Source organism: Odocoileus virginianus, chromosome 1 (genome assembly GCF_023699985.2).
Source record: "Odocoileus virginianus isolate 20LAN1187 ecotype Illinois chromosome 1, Ovbor_1.2, whole genome shotgun sequence".
Classification (NCBI taxonomy): domain Eukaryota; kingdom Metazoa; phylum Chordata; class Mammalia; order Artiodactyla; family Cervidae; genus Odocoileus; species Odocoileus virginianus.
The window spans coordinates 82,263,739-82,282,444 of NC_069674.1; the positions used below are offsets into that span (position 1 = coordinate 82,263,739).

The 18,706-nt window shown below is 39.9% G+C and overlaps 1 protein-coding gene across 1 annotated transcript in view; it reads left to right on the plus strand.

The window, feature by feature from the left end:
- Positions 1–11,248: 11,248 nt before the first annotated feature.
- The window catches only part of CDCA7L (cell division cycle associated 7 like), a 73,095-nt gene continuing 65,637 nt past the window's right edge, over positions 11,249–18,706 (plus strand). The window contains exon 1 of the mRNA XM_020893053.2: positions 11,249–11,348. The gene's annotated coding sequence lies outside the window, so the exon portion shown is untranslated. The remainder of the gene's footprint in view (positions 11,349–18,706) is intronic.

The window sequence follows — 18,706 nt, forward strand, 5'->3', positions numbered from 1 at the left end:
TAGATTACTCTACCCAGCAAGGATCTCATTCAGATATGAAGGAGAACTCAAAAGCTTTACAGACAAGCAAAAGCTGAGAGAATTCAGCACCACCAAACCAGCTCTTCAACAAATACTAAAGGATCTTCTCTAGACAGGAAACACAGAAAGGTGGTATAAACGTGAACCCCAAACAACAAAATAAATGGCAACAGGACCATACCTATCAATAATTACCTTAAATGTAAATGGGTTGAATGCCCCAACCAAAAGACAAAGGCTGGCTGAATGGATACAAAAGCAAGACCCCTATATATGCTGTCTACAAGAGACCCACCTCAAAACAAGGGACACATACAGACTAAAAGTGAAGGGCTGGAAAAAAATATTCCACGCAAATGGAGACCAAAAGAAAGCAGGAGTCGCAATACTCATATCAGATAAAACAGACTTTCAAATAAAGGCTGTGAAAAGAGACAAAGTTGGACACTACATAATGGTCAAAGGATCAATCCAAGAAGAAGATATAACAATTATGAATATATATGCACCCAACATAGGAGCACCGCAATATGTAAGGCAAACACTAACGAGTATGAAAGAGGAAATTAATAGTAACACAATAATAGTAGGAGACTTTAATGCCCCACTCACAACTATGGATAGATCAACTAAACAGAAAATGAACAAGGAAACACAAACTTTAACGGACACAATGGACCAGCTAGACCTAATTGACATCTATAGGACGTTTCACCCCAAAACAATCAACTTCACCTTTTTCTCAAGTGCACACGGAACCTTCTCCAGAATAGATCACATCCTGGGCCATAAATCTAGTCTTGGTAAATTCAAAAAAATTGAAATCATTCCAGTCACCTTTTCTGACCACAGTGCAGTAAGATTAGATCTCAATTTCAGAAAAAAAAATATTAAAAATTCAAACATATGGAGGCTAAACAACACGCTTCTGAATAACCAACAAATCACAGAAGAAATCAAAAAAGAAATCAAAATATGCATAGAAATGAATGAAAATGAAAACACAACAACCCAAAACCTATGGGACACTGTAAAAGCAGTGCTAAGGGGAAGACTCATAGCATTACAGGCCTACCTCAAGAAACAAGAAAAAAGTCAAATAAATAACCTAACTCTACACCTAAAGCAACTAGAGAAGGAAGAAATGAAGAACCTCAGGGTTGGTAGAAGGAAAGAAATCTTAAAAATTAGGGCAGAAATAAATGCAAAAGAAACTAAAGAGACCATAGCAAAAATCAACAAAGCTAAAAGCTGGTTTTTTGAAAAAAAAAAAAAAAAAAAACAAAATTGACAAACCATTAGCAAGACTCATTAAGAAACAAAGGGAGAAGAACCAAATTAGCAAAATTAGAAATGAAAATGGAGAGATCACAACAGACAACACTGAAATACAAAGGATCATAAGAGACTACTACCAGCAGCTCTATGCCAATAAAATGGACAACTTGGAAGAAATGGACAAGTTCTTAGAGAAGTATAACTTTCCAAAACTGAATCAGGAAGAAATATAAGATCTTAACAAACCCATCACAAGCAAGGAAATTGAAACTGTAATCAGAAATCTTCCAGCAAACAAAAGCCCAGGACCAGATGGCTTCACAGCTGAATTCTACCAAAAATTTAGAGAAGAGCTAACACCTATCTTACTCAAACTCTCCCAGAAAATTACAGAAGAAGGTAAACTTCCAAACTCATTCTATGAGGCCACCATCACCCTAATTCCAAAACCAGACAAAGATGCCACAAAAGAGAACTACAGGCCAATATCACTGATGAACATAGATGCAAAAATCCTTAACAAAATTCTAGCAAACAGAATCCAACAACATATTAAAAAAATCATACACCATGACTAAGTGGTCTTTATCCCAGGAATGCAAGGATTCTTTAATATCCACAAATCAATCAATGTAATACACCACATTAACAAATTGAAAGATAAAAACCATATGATTATCTCAATAGATGCAGAAAAAGCCTTTGACAAAATTCAACATCCATTTATGATTAAAACTCTCCAGAAAGCAGGAATAGAAGGAACATACCTCAACATAATAAAAGCTATATATGACAAACCCACAGCAAGCATCACCTTCAATGGTGAAAAATTGAAAGCATTTCCCCTGAAATCAGGAACAAGACAAGGGTGCCCACTCTCACCACTACTATTCAACATAGTTTTGGAAGTGTTGGCCACAGCAATCAGGGCAGAAAAAGAAGTAAAAGGAATCCAGATTGGAAAAGAAGAAGTGAAACTCTCTCTGTTTGCAGATGACATGATCCTCTACATAGAAAACCCTAAAGACTCTACCAGAAAATTACTAGAGCTAATCAACGAATACAGTAAAGTTGCAGGATATAAAATTAACACACAGAAATCTCTTTCATTCCTATATACTAACAATGAGAAAACAGAGAAATTAAGGAAACGATACCATTCACCATTGCAACAAAAAGAATACTTAGGAGTATATCTACCTAAAGAAACAAAAGACCTATACATAGAAAACTATAAAACACTGATGAAAGAAATCAAAGAGGACACAAACAGATGGAGAAATATACCGTGTTCATGGATTGGAAGAATCAATATTGTCAAAATGGCTATACTACCCAAAGCAATCTATGGATTCAATGCAATCCCTATCAAGCTACCAATGGTATTTTTCACAGAACTAGAACAAATAATTTCACAATTTGTATGGAAATACGAAAAACCTCGAATAGCCAAAGTAACCTTGAGAAAGAAGAATGGAACTGGAGGAATCAACCTGCCTGACTTCAGGCTATACTACAAAGCCACAGTCATCAAGACAGTATGGTACTGGCACAAAGACAGAAATATAGATCAGTGGAACAGAATAGAAAGCCCAGAGATAAATCCACGAACCTATGGTCACCTTATCTTCGACAAAGGAGGCAAGGATATACAATGGAAAAAAGACAACCTCTTTAACAAGTGGTGCTGGGAAAACTGGTCAACCACCTGTAAAAGAATGAAACTAGAACACTTTCTAACACCATACACAAAAATAAACTCAAAATGGATTAAAGATCTAAATGTAAGACCAGAAACTATCAAACTCCTAGAGGAGAACATAGGCAAAACTCTCCGACATAAATCACAGCAGGATCCTCTATGACCCACATCCCAGAATTTTAGAAACGAAAGCAAAAATAAACAAATGGGACCTAATGAAACTTAAAAGCTTTTGCACAACAAAGGAAACTATAATCAAGGTGAAAAGACAGCCCTCAGATTGGGAGAAAATAATAGCAAATGAAGCAACAGACAAAGGATTAATCTCAAAAATATACAAGCAACTCCTGCAGCTCAATTCCAGAAAAATAAATGACCCAATCAAAAAATGGGCCAAAGATCTAAACAGACATTTCTCCAAGGAAGACATACAGATGGAAAAAAAACACATGAAAAGATGCTCAACATCACTCATTATCAGAGAAATGCAAATCAAAACCACAATGAGGTACCATTATACGCCAGTCAGGATGGCTGCTATCCAAAAGTCTACAAGCAATAAATGCTGGAGAGGGTGTGGAGAAAAGGGAACCCTCTTACACTGTTGGTGGGAATGCAAACTAGTACAGCCGCTATGGAAAACAGTGTGGAGATTTCTTAAAAAACTGGAAATAGAACTGCCATATGACCCAGCAATACCACTTCTAGGCATACACACTGAGGAAACCAGATCCGAAAGAGACATGTGCACCCCAATGTTCATCACAGCACTGTTTATAATTGCCAGGACATGGAAGCAACCTAGATGCCCATCAGCAGACGAATGGATGAGGAAGCTGTGGTACATATACACCATGGAATATTACTCAGCCATTAAAAAGAATTCATTTGAATCAGTTCTAATGAGATGGGTGAAACTGGAGCCCATTATACAGAGCGAAGTAAGCCAGAAAGATAAAGACCATTACAGTATACTAACACATATATATGGAATTTAGAAAGATGGTAACGATAACCCTATATGCAAAAAAAGAAAAAGAGACTCAGATGTATAGAACAGACTTGTGGACTCTGTGGGAGAAGGCGAGGGTGGGATGTTTCAAGAGAACAGCATCGAAACATGTATATCTAGGGTGAAACAGATCACCAGCCTAGGTTGGATGCATGAGACAAGTGCTCGGGCCTGGTGCACTGGGAAGACCCAGAGGGATGGGGTGTAGAGGGAGGTGGGAGGGGGGACTGGGATGGGGAATACATGTAAATCCATGGCTAATTCATTTCAATGTATGACAAAAACCACTGCAATGTTGTAAAGTAATTAGCCTCCAACTAATAAAAATAAATGGAAAAAAAAAAAGAAACCCAAAATCTCCCAGATGGTTTACAGCAGAGCTAAGATTAGAAGTCAGCATCCACACTTCTGGCTGTTCCATGAAGTAAACAATGAGTAAAGTTATCTTAGGAAAAGCTCCTTAAATGAGTCCCAGCATTCAAGGAACACACACTCAGAGGGAAATGTATGAATGATGCTCCTACCAGATGTGGAAGCAACAGCAGATTCAGTTCTTTTTTAGACTATGTATGTCGAGACATAAAGAATTACAGTCCTTCACATGATTGTCTAAAACTGCTAGTTTACTCTCTTCTAACTCATCTTCATGGTTTTCCAAGAAGCAGATCCTGAGACAAAGAATTGTATGCAAGTTTATTTGAGAAAGTGTGGGGAACACTCATAGGGAAGCAGAGAAGTAATACAGAGATGGGAAGGTGGTGGGCATTAAAGGTTCCATTGTTAAGCCTTCTGCCATAGTGGGAACTGGAGCCTAATCTTACAGAAAATGGTACAAAACTCACACAGAATTATTGCTACCCAAGGGGCAAGCAAACCAGGGCATTAACAGCAGTTATCCAAGCATCACTGGTTGAGGAGTTCCCTGGTGCCCTGGCTGGCCATGGCAGCGGGCAGAGTGTCTTCTGCAGTTCTGGAAAAGTAATCCTCAGACACAGAGAGGCAGATAGATATCAGCAACTGGAAGTGAGCCAGGGCACACTGCAAGGTCGGAGGGCTGCAGGCAAGGCTCCAACAGCATCTGCCAGAGACTTCTGCCCAGGCCAGGAGTGAGAAAACATGACTATTGCACTATTCAGTATGGCTTGGGTAATCATCCAAATAGTGAGATTAGAGAAAATATTTTTCATTTTTAGATTCATTAAATCCCATGGAAAGCTGTGTCTTGACTTGTAAATTTCTTTAAGATACCTTTAATCCTGGATCAGATCTTAGAAAATGTGAGCCAGTGAGAAATAGAGCTGAAATGGTGACATTCAGGGAGAAAATCTCTACTTCTCTGCTTCCCTATGAGTGCTCCCCATACTTTCTCAAATATAAGTTCTTCTGGGGAAAAAAATTATTTTGTAGGTGAAATGGATGTATTGCCATTTAAAATTTTCAAACAGCAAACAATGGAAAGAGAAAAGGCTTTCAAAATAGACTCTCTAGTATAACTAGAAAGAATGTGATCAAATAAAAGGAGAACCCCTGGAAATATTGTTTCTGTGAAGTCCGCCATCTAGAGAAAGGTCAAGGTTGTAAGGTCAAAAAAAGTGTCCTTAATTTGTTTTTCACTGTTTTTCCTACAGCCAGCCTTTTGTTATGCTAAAGAAAACCATTAGATTTTGCAAGCCTGGTTGTTGAGCATTGGTCGATCAACTCAGAGACACACAGAAACCAAATGACCCCTGGTTCAGGGACTAGAATCTATAGTCGCACATGAGAAAACAGGACCCCAAAATAAAAACAATTGTTACCAATTTCAGAAAAAAACTGGCAATTTGCTGATGTAGAAATACTTCTGAGGCTGTAGTGAAATTCCTCCTTCATTTTATGAACTTACTTCACCACAAATAAGAAATATTTGTGGCCACCAGGTGCACGAGCTGTCAAAACTGAAGTATATGGCATTTAGAAGAGATTTGGAAAGTGACAGGAAAATTCACTGTCTGGTAGCAAGAGAGAAAAGGGCAGAGCTCACTGCTTTAGTACTTAACTGGCTATGACCTTGTCCATTGGTGCCGAAAATGACAACACAAATTGGGCTTTGGGAGGAAGCAGGATGTGTTGGGGAAAGCACTAGAATAGAAATAAGGAGAATGTGTTCCCAGTCCTGGGACTGCGGGACAAGTCAGTTCTCTCACTTTCCTTATCTCTAAGTTGATCAAATAAAAGGAGAACCCCTGGAAATATTGTTTCTGTGAAGTTTGTTTCAAAGATGTCTTTTCCAGGTGAAGCTATGTGATTCTCAGTTGGTCCTGAAAACTAGGACGAGCTGCTCCTGAAAAAGAGTGAAAGATTTGGTTGATGAGTTTATTAATGCATTCAAGCCATCAGTTACTGGAGGAAGGGTGTTTAAAGAGGCAGCATTAATACAGATATTTAAAGATGCAGCCAGACAACCTAGCTTTAGATCCTGGCTGACACGTAATTATGGTATAATTCTGGGCAAATTGCTCAAGTGTTCTGTGCTCAGCTTACCTGTCTATAAAACAGGATTAATAATCATGCCTACTCTAAAAGTTGTTGTGATGAATAAGTGAATTAATATATTGTGGCAGAAAATAATGAATACATTATGTGCTCACCAGAATGGATTTGCTCCTTTTGCTGGGAACCAAAGCTAGACTACATTTCCCAGTATCCTTTGCAGCATTTTAAGACTATGTTAATAGGTGTTCTGGTCCATAGTGTACAGAGAAAAAGGAATGTGTGCTGACCCTGGTTCATAAAGACCTCCCATATGATTCTCAAAAGAACTGGGAGTTGATGGGCCCACAAGATATTAACAGAAGAAACCTTTTCAAACATTCATCAAACTTCTTAGGAGAAATAAACTTCTATTGTGGTAAGCCACTGAGACTTAGGGTTTCCCGGTTACAGCAGCTAGTGAGTGTAACTCACTAATAAAACGTGTCAGACAGTTAGCAGCTTCTCAGAGTAGAGGCATGAATGTCCAGCAGTATTTAGATCTCCAGAGAAGGGAACTGCTGGGGGATAGAGCCAAACTTGGGGCCGCTCGCTCGTGCACAGAAAAGCCAATCTACCGCTACCAGGTTGTGGTGAAGGAAAGTGCAATGTTGATCACAGGGCACCAAGCAAGGAGTCTAAGCAGTTAGTGTTTAGAAGACCCAAACTCGCTGCAAGCTTTCAGGGAAAGGTTTTTAAAGACAGGGCGAGGGAGAGGGACTTGTGGGATGTGTGGTCAGCCTTTGGACATTCTTCTGATTGGTTGGGGGTGAGGTAATGATGAGTCAGCATCATCAACCTTCTGGTTCCGACCACTCTGAGGTCTACGTGCTTGTGGGCACATGTAGTTAACTTCTTCCATCTGGTAGGGATTTCAGTATCATTATACTGGAGTGGTTAGCCTTTCCCTTCTCCAGAGGATCTTCCCAACCCAGGGATCGAACCCAGGCCTCCCACATTGCACGCGTATTCTTTACCGACTGAGCCACAAGGAAAGCCCAAGAATACTGGAGTGGGCAGCCTGTCCCTTCTCCAGCGGATCTTCCTGACCCAGGAATCTAACCAGAGTCTCCTGCATTGAAGGCGGATTCTTTACCAACTGAGCTATCAGGGAAGCCACTTCAGTATCTGCAAAACAGCTCAAAGGGTATGGCTCAGAATACTGTAGCCGCTGAGGAGGAACTAAAGGTCCTTGATTTTGTTTAATGGCTAAACTGTTGTTATTTTGTTTTTCTTGAATGGTTCTTTTTCTTTCTGCATTCATCTGATTAAATGTATTCTTTGGCACCCAGGGAAGGCCTAGGAGGCTAAAGTTTTTCTCCAGTGAGAGGCAGGCAGAGGACATGGCTGGGGCTGGAGGCATGTCTGTTCTAGAAAGGCCCCACTGGGTCCTACTTGGTGGTGGTGGCCGCTTCAGTCGTGTCTGCCTCTGACCCATGGACTGTAGCCCACCAGGCCCCTGTGTCCATGGAACTCTCCAAGTACGAATACTGGAGTGGGCTGTTGTTTCCTCCTCTAGGGGATCTTACCGACCTGGGGATTGAACCCGGGTCTTCTGCATGGCAGGCAGGTGATTTACCACTGAGCCACCTGGGAAGCTCCCTACTTGGTTACGGAGCCACGTGAGCAAATGAATGGCCATGTTATGTTTGAAAATAGAGTAACCTGCCGTAGCCGGAGGGCAGGTTCCCTGGAGGATTCTGGACTGAAGTGTGGCGAGAAGAGGGGTTGTGGTTACATTAGCCCGAGTATCAGGCAAAGTAACCTGGAGGGTACCCAGTAAGCCGGGGTGAGCCACCAAAGAATGGGCGCTGTGCTAATGTTGCCACAAAAAAGACACTCAGAGCTGTAATCTGGATTGTTTTTGTTTGGATTCCCTTCCAGGTAGGCTCTGAGGGAGGACTTAAATGCAACTGGTTTATTTGGGAGGTGGTCCCAGGAAGCACTGAGGGAGTGGGAAGTGATAGCAGAAGGGAGGAAGGCCACTGAAGGGTGTGCAGTGAGTGGGTTACTGCTGTGGGTACCTGGGACTCAGTCCTCTGGGCACTTGGGAGATCCACGTGGACCATGACTCAAGATTGTCCAGCTTGAAGAGACAGGGAGGGAGGTGTGTATTTAGCAAAAAAAAAAAAAAGAAGAAATCTGTTCCCAGGATCTGAACTGCCCAGCAGTTCAGCCCTCCCACATGTTAGCCAAGCTGTCTCCCAGAGCCTGAGCATGCCCCTGGCTGAGAGAGACAAGATGCTGCCGGCTCACAGGGAAACTGCTAATGAGCTTGGGGTGGAACAGAAAGGATCCCGGGTGAGCACTGACATCTGACATAGCTCTCCACACCCTCTTCTTCACCCCTCTATTTCTAGGTACCTCTTTCCCATCATCTGTCAAATTTGATGCTGAAAGGAATGTGGTGATAGAGTGCAAAGAATAAAGGCTTTGAGATGCAGTAAACCTGGGTTCTAATCATGCTCCTACCTCTTATTAGTTGTGTGATCTTGGGCAAGTTGCTTCCCTTTCTAAACCCCCATTTCCTCTTCTGTTAAATGGAGTTTAAAGTATCTAATAATCAAAACTCACTAGTGTATAAATGAGGCATCTAGCAATACTAGCGGAGAAGGCAATGGCACCCCACTCCAGTACTCTTGCCTGGAGAATCCCAGGGACGGAGGAGCCTGGTAGGCTGCAGTCCATGGGGTTGCTGAGAGTCAGACAGGACTGAGCGACTTCACTTTCACTTTTCCTTTCATGCATTGGAGAGGAAATGGCAACCCACTCCAGTGTTCTTGCCTGGAGAATCCCAGGGATGGGGGAGCCTGGTGGGCTGCCGTCTATGGGGTCGCACAGAGTCGGACACGACTGAAGTGACTTAGCAGCAGCAGCAGCAGCAATACTAGCTCACTTCTCTGAGTTCTGACAGATACCATCAGTGACATGATGCCTCGATGTAGAGGAGATGGGATGGAGAGGTGGGGGACTGACAGAGTTGTGTTTGCCATGGTAACCAGGCATCCTATTATTCCTACGATATTCTGGCATTCCTTTTTCTAGACAGGCTGCTCCTGTACAACCCTGACTTATCTATTCATTCATGTGGTTGGTTTTGGCATTTTTTAGGGAAGGCCATCAGGCTGGGAGAGGATGAGGATGAAAGGATAGGAATAGGCTAGACTTTCTAAGAGTCTGTGTGTGGAGGTCACCTGCCAAGAGCTAAGGAGACCAATGCAGGGAAAGAGGCCATGGACTTGAAACCATTGAAATGGCTGAGACAGCCACCCTGTGATCTGACTTCATGCCCTATGACCCACGAGTATTCAGAAAGATCCCCAAACTCATGCTGTTTGTAGTGTAGTTGAGTTTCCTACAGGATCTGGCAGTGGGGCATGCCTGTCAGCTTAAGGTTGAACTAAGATGGCCCATAAGGGCTTAATTTATGAGACAGAGGAGATTAGGGAGAAATAAGGTCTGAGTTTACAAAAATTCTGAGGAGGATGGAAAAAGGACCATCTGTTCTCTTGTAGGGAGTGACTGCAGTTTTGGATTTGTTCATAAATGGTAGAGAAGTAGGAGACTAAACTGCCAAGATGTGTATGTTAGTAGTAATGCCCTGAGGAGAGGCCAAGACAGGATGGTACATGCAAGAAATTGATTAGGAAGAACTTCTGTGGGAAGAAATGGGGAGGGAGCAGGGAGAGGCTGGGAGAATCATCAGACCCTGATGCAGGGTGAACCCCAAGTGCAGGAGAGAAGGGTGGATGTGTGGATGGGAGTGTCTTAGACCACAATGCAGTTCCTAGGACGCTTTGGTGATGACACCAGGGAGCCCTCCAGCCAGTGTCACCTGCGGGTGGATTCCCATGTCTCCTAGAAATAAGCGTGCTTTGTAGTGTCTGCCTCAAAAAAGAAGCGATAAGAAAATGACTGTGCTTCTTGCTATCGTCACCAGATGGCATGAAAAACACCATCTAACTGAGAATAGTGACTTGAGGACTATACAGCATGCATAAGCACAAACAGACACACCCCCTCATCTTTCTCATACCCTTACACCTTCTCTGTGGTTATATCAAACTGTGGTCCTAAGTTTGAGTAATTTTCTTGATGAAAATGTTTAATGAATGGTCCAGTATCAATCTTCTGCTTTTGGTAATGTACTATAGTTGAGTGAGATGTTATCATGGGGCGAAGCTAAATGAAGATACGTCTACTATTTTTGCAGTGTCTTGTTAGTCTAATTACTTTGAAATTAAGAGTTAAAAAGTGTTTAATAAAGAATCCCAAACATGAATAAACCTACTGGTTTTAAGAATCCATGTGATAAAAAAGAAAGTCTGAATTATACAGGAGGGTCTTGAAATAATAGTGTTTGAAAGAAATGATGAAAAATGAATGTGATATAACAAGAGCAGCAGGCCTAGAGGAACATGCATTTTACCTTCAGAGACAAGACTGCACACCTAGCAAAAGAAGTAGCTTGACATACCATGGTTTTCACCTGCTTCAAGTGGGGTTGAAAACACTTTTCAGTGGATTAAAAATAAGGACTACTAATACCAAGTGCGGCAGGCCAGGAGTTCCTGAAATCTGGTCCTATTTGGAGCCAGAGAAGCTGCTGCTTTATGAAAAAAGGAAATTGAAAACAGCAACAAATGCAGATTTCTCTTTTAATCCAGACTTTGGAAGAAAGAAAATCAGGAGGACAATGAGCTGTCTACTTCTGGTGTCACAACGTTTGTCTTCAAACATCTTTTCTCCATTGTTTGTATTAGAAGATACATCCTACCATATCCACTTTGACGAAGCCAACTTCACTTCTCTTACCCAGGCAAAGGCGTAAGTTTCTGCTTGCATATTAGGAATTTAAGATATTTAAGACTGTGATACCGTTTTTACTGGGTCAGTTTGTTTTATTTTAGTTACATTTTTAAAAGCATGTTACTCTTGAGACTTAATTTTTAATGTTTTGCTTTTGCCATCTTAGGCCTATTGTTGATATTGTAGAAGATCCCATGATGTGTACACCTACTAGACTATTGTTTCGTGTGAATTAGCATTTCCCTGGTTACTAAAACCATTCTTTTCTTTTGTTTTCTAGCCATTTGTGTATCTTTTCTTACATCCTTTTTGTTGTGACACATACGTTGTAGCTTCTACCATTTTTCTGTTGGCTTCTCTGTCTTTTTCTAATGGCCAAGAACTTTTAAAAATATATTCTGGATAGTAATCTTTTAGTTGTTTTATATGATCCAAATATTCTGTTATGTAACATGGCATTTTTCCCCCCCCCCCCCCACTCTGTGTTTTTAATCAAGATGATATTGCAAAGAGTTAAAAAATAATAAATTGATATCCAAAAGCAGATTTCTCTTGAAACTAGAGAAGTGTTAAGTTCAGGGCCTTCACTTGCATGGTTCTACAGTCCTGGGAGAGGTGCTAGCAGAGTCCTCACACAATCACATATTTTCATAAAATTTACCAAAGCTGTAGTTAATGACAATCTGTTGAGACCACTACATCTTCTATTTTCATTCATGTTGGGGGATGCTGGAATTATCAGCAATTTACTAAGTGGACATTTTTATTTAGTGGGATATATTTACGTGATTTGCAGTCACTTTCACACACAGTGAAGTTATTGTTGGTTGTCAAGGTGTGGGAGTTGCTTTTAGGAATATCTTTGTTGGCCAACTCACTGAGTATCATGACATGAAGATGGGGGCTAGAGGTCGTACTGTAATATTGTTATCCAGTCACTCAGTCATGTCCAACTCTTTGCAACCCCTGTGGGCTGCAGCATGCCAGGCTTCCCTGTCCTTTACCATCTCCCAGAGTTTGCTCAAACTCATGTCCATTGAGTTGGTGATGCCATCCAACCATCTCGTCCTGTCACCCCCTTCTCCTCCTACCTTCAGTCTTCCCCAGCATCAGTCTTTTCCAATGTTGTTATGTATGATCCAAATATTCTCTGTTATGTAGCATGTTTCATGATGCTCTTCACATCAGGTGGCCACAGTATTGGAGCTTCAGCATCAGTCCTTCCAATGAATATTCAGGGTTGATTTCCTTTAGGATTGACTGGTATGATCTTCTTGCTGTCCAAGGGACTCTCAAGAGTCTTTTCCAGCACCACAGTTTGAAGACATCAATTCTTTGGTGCGCAGCCTTTTTTATTGTCCAACTCTCACATCCATACATGACTACTGGAAAAACCACAGCTTTGACTACACAGACTTTGTAGGCAAAGTAATGTCTCTGCTTTTCAATATTCTGTCTAGGTGTGTCATTGGTTTTCTGCCAAGGAGCAAGGATCTTTTAATTTCATGGCTACAATTACCATCCACAGTGATTTTGAAGCCCAATAAAATAAAGTCTGTCACTGTTTCCATTGTTTCCCCATCTATTTGCCATGAAGTTATGAGACTGGATATCATGATGTTAGTTTTTTGAATGCTGAGTTTTAAGCCAGCTTTTTTATTCTCCTCTTTTACCTTCATCAAGAGGCTCTTTAATTCCTCTTCGCTTTCTGCCATAAGGGTGGTGTCATCTGCTTATCTGAGGTTATTGATATTTCTCCCCACAATCTTGATTCCAGCTTGTGCTTCATCCAGCATTTTGCATGCTACACTCTGCATATAAGTTAAATAAGCAGGGTGACAATAGTCCTTGTCATACTGCTTTCCCAATTTTGAACCAGTTCATTATTCCATGTCCAGTTCTAACTGTTGCTTCTTGACCTGCATACAGGTTTCTCAGGAGGCAGGTAAGGTGGTCTGGTATTCCTATCTCCTTAAGAATTTTCCACAGTTTGTTGTGATCTACACTGTCAAAGGCTTTAGCATAGTCAATGAAGCAGAAATAGATGTTTCTCTGGAATGTTATAGCTTTTTCTATGATCCAACAGATGTTGGCAATTTGGTCTCTGGTTCCTCTGCCTTTTCTAAATCCAGGTTTTGCATCTGGAAATTCTCAGTTCACATGCTGTTGAAGATTTTCCCAGTAATGGAAACATGTAAGAGCGGAGAAACAAGGTTTGAAGTTTACAGAGTTAGAAACTAGTCTGTGGGAAATCCTTCTGGTGATCAGATCTATAAATTATAAACAGAGGGTCAGATTCTCAGTCATGCCTGGAGGTTCTTATTTACCATAATAAACCACTACATCAGTATATAACATACCACTATAAGAACTGTAGTAACAATTGAATTGATGTGATCAAAAGAATTGATGACAAATTGCTTTATGACTATCTTTGACTTTTTCAAGTATTTAAGATTAGTTACTGCACAAAAAAATTTTAAATGCCTTGGCACTTTACTGCTCATGTATGAAAAAAAGTGAATAGAGTTTTTCCCAAACTTACCAGAAGTTCTAGTAATTTAAATGACATTATTAATATCAAGTCATGAAGCTTAAATAAATTTTTCTAAACTGTCAATAATAAAGAGCAATTTCAATCACCAGTGCTGAAGAAAGACTATCTTTTGCTCCCTCTACAGGAAGTGTCATTATGTTAGTTTCATATTCAAATGAAGAAGTACCCCAAAATATCAGGAAGTTTATTAAAGAGCTATATCCAGCAATGTTTAATGAAAATATGATTTTTCTTTGTATATTTTATGATGTCTTCAGTATTTTCATTTTTTCTTAATTTTGTGATTTTTGTGTTTTTTGAAATTTTAAGCATGTATTCACTTTTGTAACTAATTTTTATTTGTAAATTTTACTTTTTTGTTTTAAGGGGATACTCCCACCATATTATATGAACTTCAAGTGCCACACAACTTAGATCTGCCCTGGCAATATTTTTAAAAACTTGTGCTAACAATAAGAAGTTCCTTTTGCTTTCTTCCCGATCCTCAGAGTCATTATACTTTGCTTTTTTTTCCAACTGTGATTCTGTTAGGAATTTTCATATTTCTAAATAATATACTTAAAGTACTTCTTCTTGCTTTATTCAATTTTATATATTTTCTTATGGTTTCTACCTTGACAAATAAAAATGTACTCCGCTTTAGGTTTACTATTTTTCTTTTACCTTATCAATGTACTTTATCACTATTTTTAGACAAATAGCCAGTATGTATGTCATAATTCCACAAAATATATTGCAGGGCCAAGACATGTACTGTAATTATAATTTCTTTACAGGACAGCTTTGTTTCTTGTTGAAATTCAAATTGCCTCTTCTCTGTATGATGTGTATTCTCTATTTTCCCCAAATGCTCTGTCTGATCATTTTTTTCCAATATCCTCTTTATCCTGGTGCCGTTTTCCTTTAGCTTTCTCTGCTCTGGCCCAATCTCTCCCTTTCCCTCTGTCTCATTAATATTTTATGCTGTGTTTTCCCTGTCCTTTCATTCTGTAGCTCACCTTCACCAAATGTTAGAACTCTTGCATTAATTCTGTGTGTCTCTTAGCTTCTTTCTGATACTTTCTTTTTTTCTTTTTTCTTTACTCTCTGGGAAATTTCCTGGATCTTACCTTCAAAGCCTTTCATTCAATGTTTTACTGTGATGATCGTATTTTTAATTTCTTAGCCTGCTGTACCGTTATTGATCGGCACTTCCCTTTCCTTCTTGGATCTATTACCCTCCATCCCTCTCTAATTTTTCTCTCTGGTTTCAGAGTTCATCCTCTAGTACCTGAGAAGTGTGCTTTGCTTGTATGATAATGTATGCTAATAATAAAATAATGGTGTTATTTTATGCTTGCACAGATTTGCTACTTTTGCTGGGTGTTTAACTGTAGCTTAAAACCATGTTCTCTCTGTGTTTTGGAAATGTTTCTCCATTTTCTTCTAGACTCAGGATACCAGAGAAGTTTGATGTTGTTCTGTTCTTTCTATAAACTTTGAGGATCTTTTTATACCTGGTGTTCTGAAATTTCATGATGGTTTGGAATTTCGTGAAGACGAGGCTATCTCAGCACTTCTTATGTTGGCTACTCAATGAATTCTTTCAGTCTTGATATACACTACATTTCTTGATCTCTCTCTCTTGGCATCCTGTTCTTGTATATCAAGTATAATATCTTCTAGTATCTCTTTGAGGATACAAAAAAAGATTTAAAAATAATTTCTCTAGAATATGATTTATCTTTTTTTTTTGACAGGTTGATTTTCCCTGTTGGCTTATTTAAATTTCTTTTATGTTGATGCATTTCCTGAAATGCCTGGCATTGTTTTATGGTTTACATCCAAGAGGAGCTCAAACAATGCTGACTGGAAGCTCTGGTAGCAGGGACCTGACTTATCAGCGAGTGGGCTTCACTTTAGGACAATAAAGCAGAGCGGAGAATGGTCACTTGGGGACCCTAAGGTGTTGGTATGTGGCGTTTTTCTTGGGGTTCTCAGTCTCTCTGAAGAAACTGCTAATCTTTTACCTGCAGGTTGGATTGCAGGTTGTGCTAGGAGAAAGGGAAGAAGTGGGGGTCCACCCAACCACACTGCATGCATTCTCTGAACCAGTCTCCATGTTTTCAGAGTCACACTCCACCTTGCCCTCGGCCACACTAGCCCCTCCGAATTATAAACCTCCCCAGTTTGTTGAGGCAAGTTGGATCCCTTTTCTTCCCTGGTCTCCTATGGATCTTGGATCCTCTGCTTCTCTAAAATCAGTTACCCGTCCTCCATTTGCTGTGCATCTTCCCCAAGTGGATAGAAATCTTTCATCCATTGATCTCCTGTTCTAGTCTCTGTGTCCATGTGAGTTTGTGAGATTTGACTGTGCTCCTCACATATTTTACTGGAACCTTGAGGAGGAGAGATTAAAAAAAGATTTTAAAAGATCAAAATGTTGCATCTTTAACTGAAAGGTTGCTGGTCTTCTAAATTTCTATGATGATTACCTAGCTTTAAAAACTTTTGATGCAGTTAAACTTATCAGTTTAATATAAATAAAAAAATTTTCTTCTAAAGACTCACCAATTATTCCAATAATGTTTACAGATAGTCTTTCCTTTCCACATTATTTTTAAGTATTGATTTTGTCATACACTGAAGTCTTAAAAGTACATGGATCTCCTCTTCAATTTTATTTTTCTGTACTAATACCACAGTAATTATTGTAACTTAACAATATGTTTTGATATTTGGTAAAGCATGTCTCCTACTTTCATCTTTTACAAAATTATCTTTACTATTTTTTTTTTAAAGTGAGGTATCGATTTACAGTATTGTGTTAGTTTTAGGTGTATAGCAAAGTGATTCAGTGATATATATTTTTTTTAGATTATCTCCATTATAGGTTATTGCAAAATATTAAATATCGTTCCCTATGTTATATAGTAAATCTGTATTATTTCTCTATTTTGTGTATAGTAATTTATAGTTATTAATCCCAAACCCCTAATTTATTGCTCCCCCATTCCCTTTCACATTTGGAGACCATAAATTTGTTTTCCATATCTGTGAGTCAGTTTCTGTTTTGTATATAGACTGATTTGTATTATTTTTTTAGATCCCACATATTTGTGATATCATATGATATTTGTCTTTCTCTGTCTGACTTACCTCACTTAGCATGATAATCTCTAGGACCACCTATGTTGCTATAAATGGCATTATTTCATTCTTAATGAAAGTGAAAGAGGAGAGTGAAAAAGTTGGCTTAAAGCACAACATTCAGAAAACTAAGATCATGGCATCCCAGTCCCATCACTTCATGGGAAATAGATGGGAAAACAGTGTCAGACTTTATTTTTTTGGGCTCCAAAATCACAGCAGATGGTGATTACAGCCATGAAATTAAAAGATGCTTACCCCTTGGAAGGAAAGTTATGACCAACCTAGACAGCATATTAAAAAGTAGAGACACAATAGCCAGGACATGGAAGCAACCTAGATACCCATCAGCAGATGAATGGATGAGGAAGCTGTGGTACATATACACCATGGAATATTACTCAGCCTTTAAAAAGAATTCATTTGAATCAGTTCTAATGAGATGGATGAAACTGGAGCCCATTATACAGAGCGAAGTAAGCCAGAAAGATAAAGACCATTACAGTATACTAACACATATATATGGAATTTAGAAAGATGGTAACGATAACCCTATATGCAAAACAGAAAAAGAGACTCAGATGTATAGAACAGACTTGTGGACTCTGGGAGAAGGTGAGGGTGGGATGTTTCAAGAGAACAGCATCGAAACATGTATATCTAGGGTGAAACAGATCACCAGCCCAGGTTGGATGCATGAGACAAGTGCTTGGGCCAGACAGTGCACTGGGAAGACCCAGAGGGATGGGGTGGAGAGGGAGGTGGGAGGGGGGACCAGGATGGGGAATACATGTAAATCCTTGGCTAATTCATTTCAAGGTATGACAAAAACCACTGCAATGTTGTAAAGTAATTAGCCTCCAACTAATAAAAATAAATGGAAAAAAAAGTAGAGACATTACTTTGCCAACAAAGGTCCGTCTGGTCAAGGCTATGGTTTTTCCTGTGGTCATGTATGGATGTGAGAGTTGGATGGTGAAGAAAGCTGAGCACCGTAAAATTGATGCTTTTGAACTGTGGTGTTGGAGACGACTTGAGAGTCCCTTAGACTGCAAGGAGATCCAACCAGTCCATCCTAAAGGAGATCAGTCCTGGGTGTTCATTGGAAGGACTGATGCTGAAGCTGAAACTCCAATACTTTGACCACCTCATGTGAAGAGCTGACTCATTGGAAAAGACCCTGATTCTGTGAGGGATTGGGGGCAGGAGGAGAAGGGGACGACAGAGGATGAGATGGCTAGATGGCATTGCCGACTCGGGCATGAGTTTGAGTAAACTCCGGGAGTTGGTGATGGACAGGGAGGCCTGGCGTGCTGCGATTTGTGCAAAGGCGTCTAAGTTTAGTTAGGTTCCATTTGTATATTTTTGTTTTGATTTTCATTACTCTAGGAGGTGGGTCAGAAAGGGTCTTTCTGTTATTTATGTCCAAGAGTATTCTGCCTGTGTTTTCCTCTAAGAGCTTTACTGTGTCAGTTATGTTTTGCTGCGTAATAAATTACTCCTACTTTTGTGTCTTTATTTATTTATTTATTTTTTTACTTTTGTGTCTTTAAATAGCAGACATTTATTCCCTCATGCCCTTTCTGAGGGTCAGGGAGCTGGGAGTGGCTCAGCTGGGAGGTTGCTGTGGCCCTAGCTCTCCCCTAAGGCTGCTGTGACCTGGAGGCTTAGCTCCAGGAAGACCTGCTCC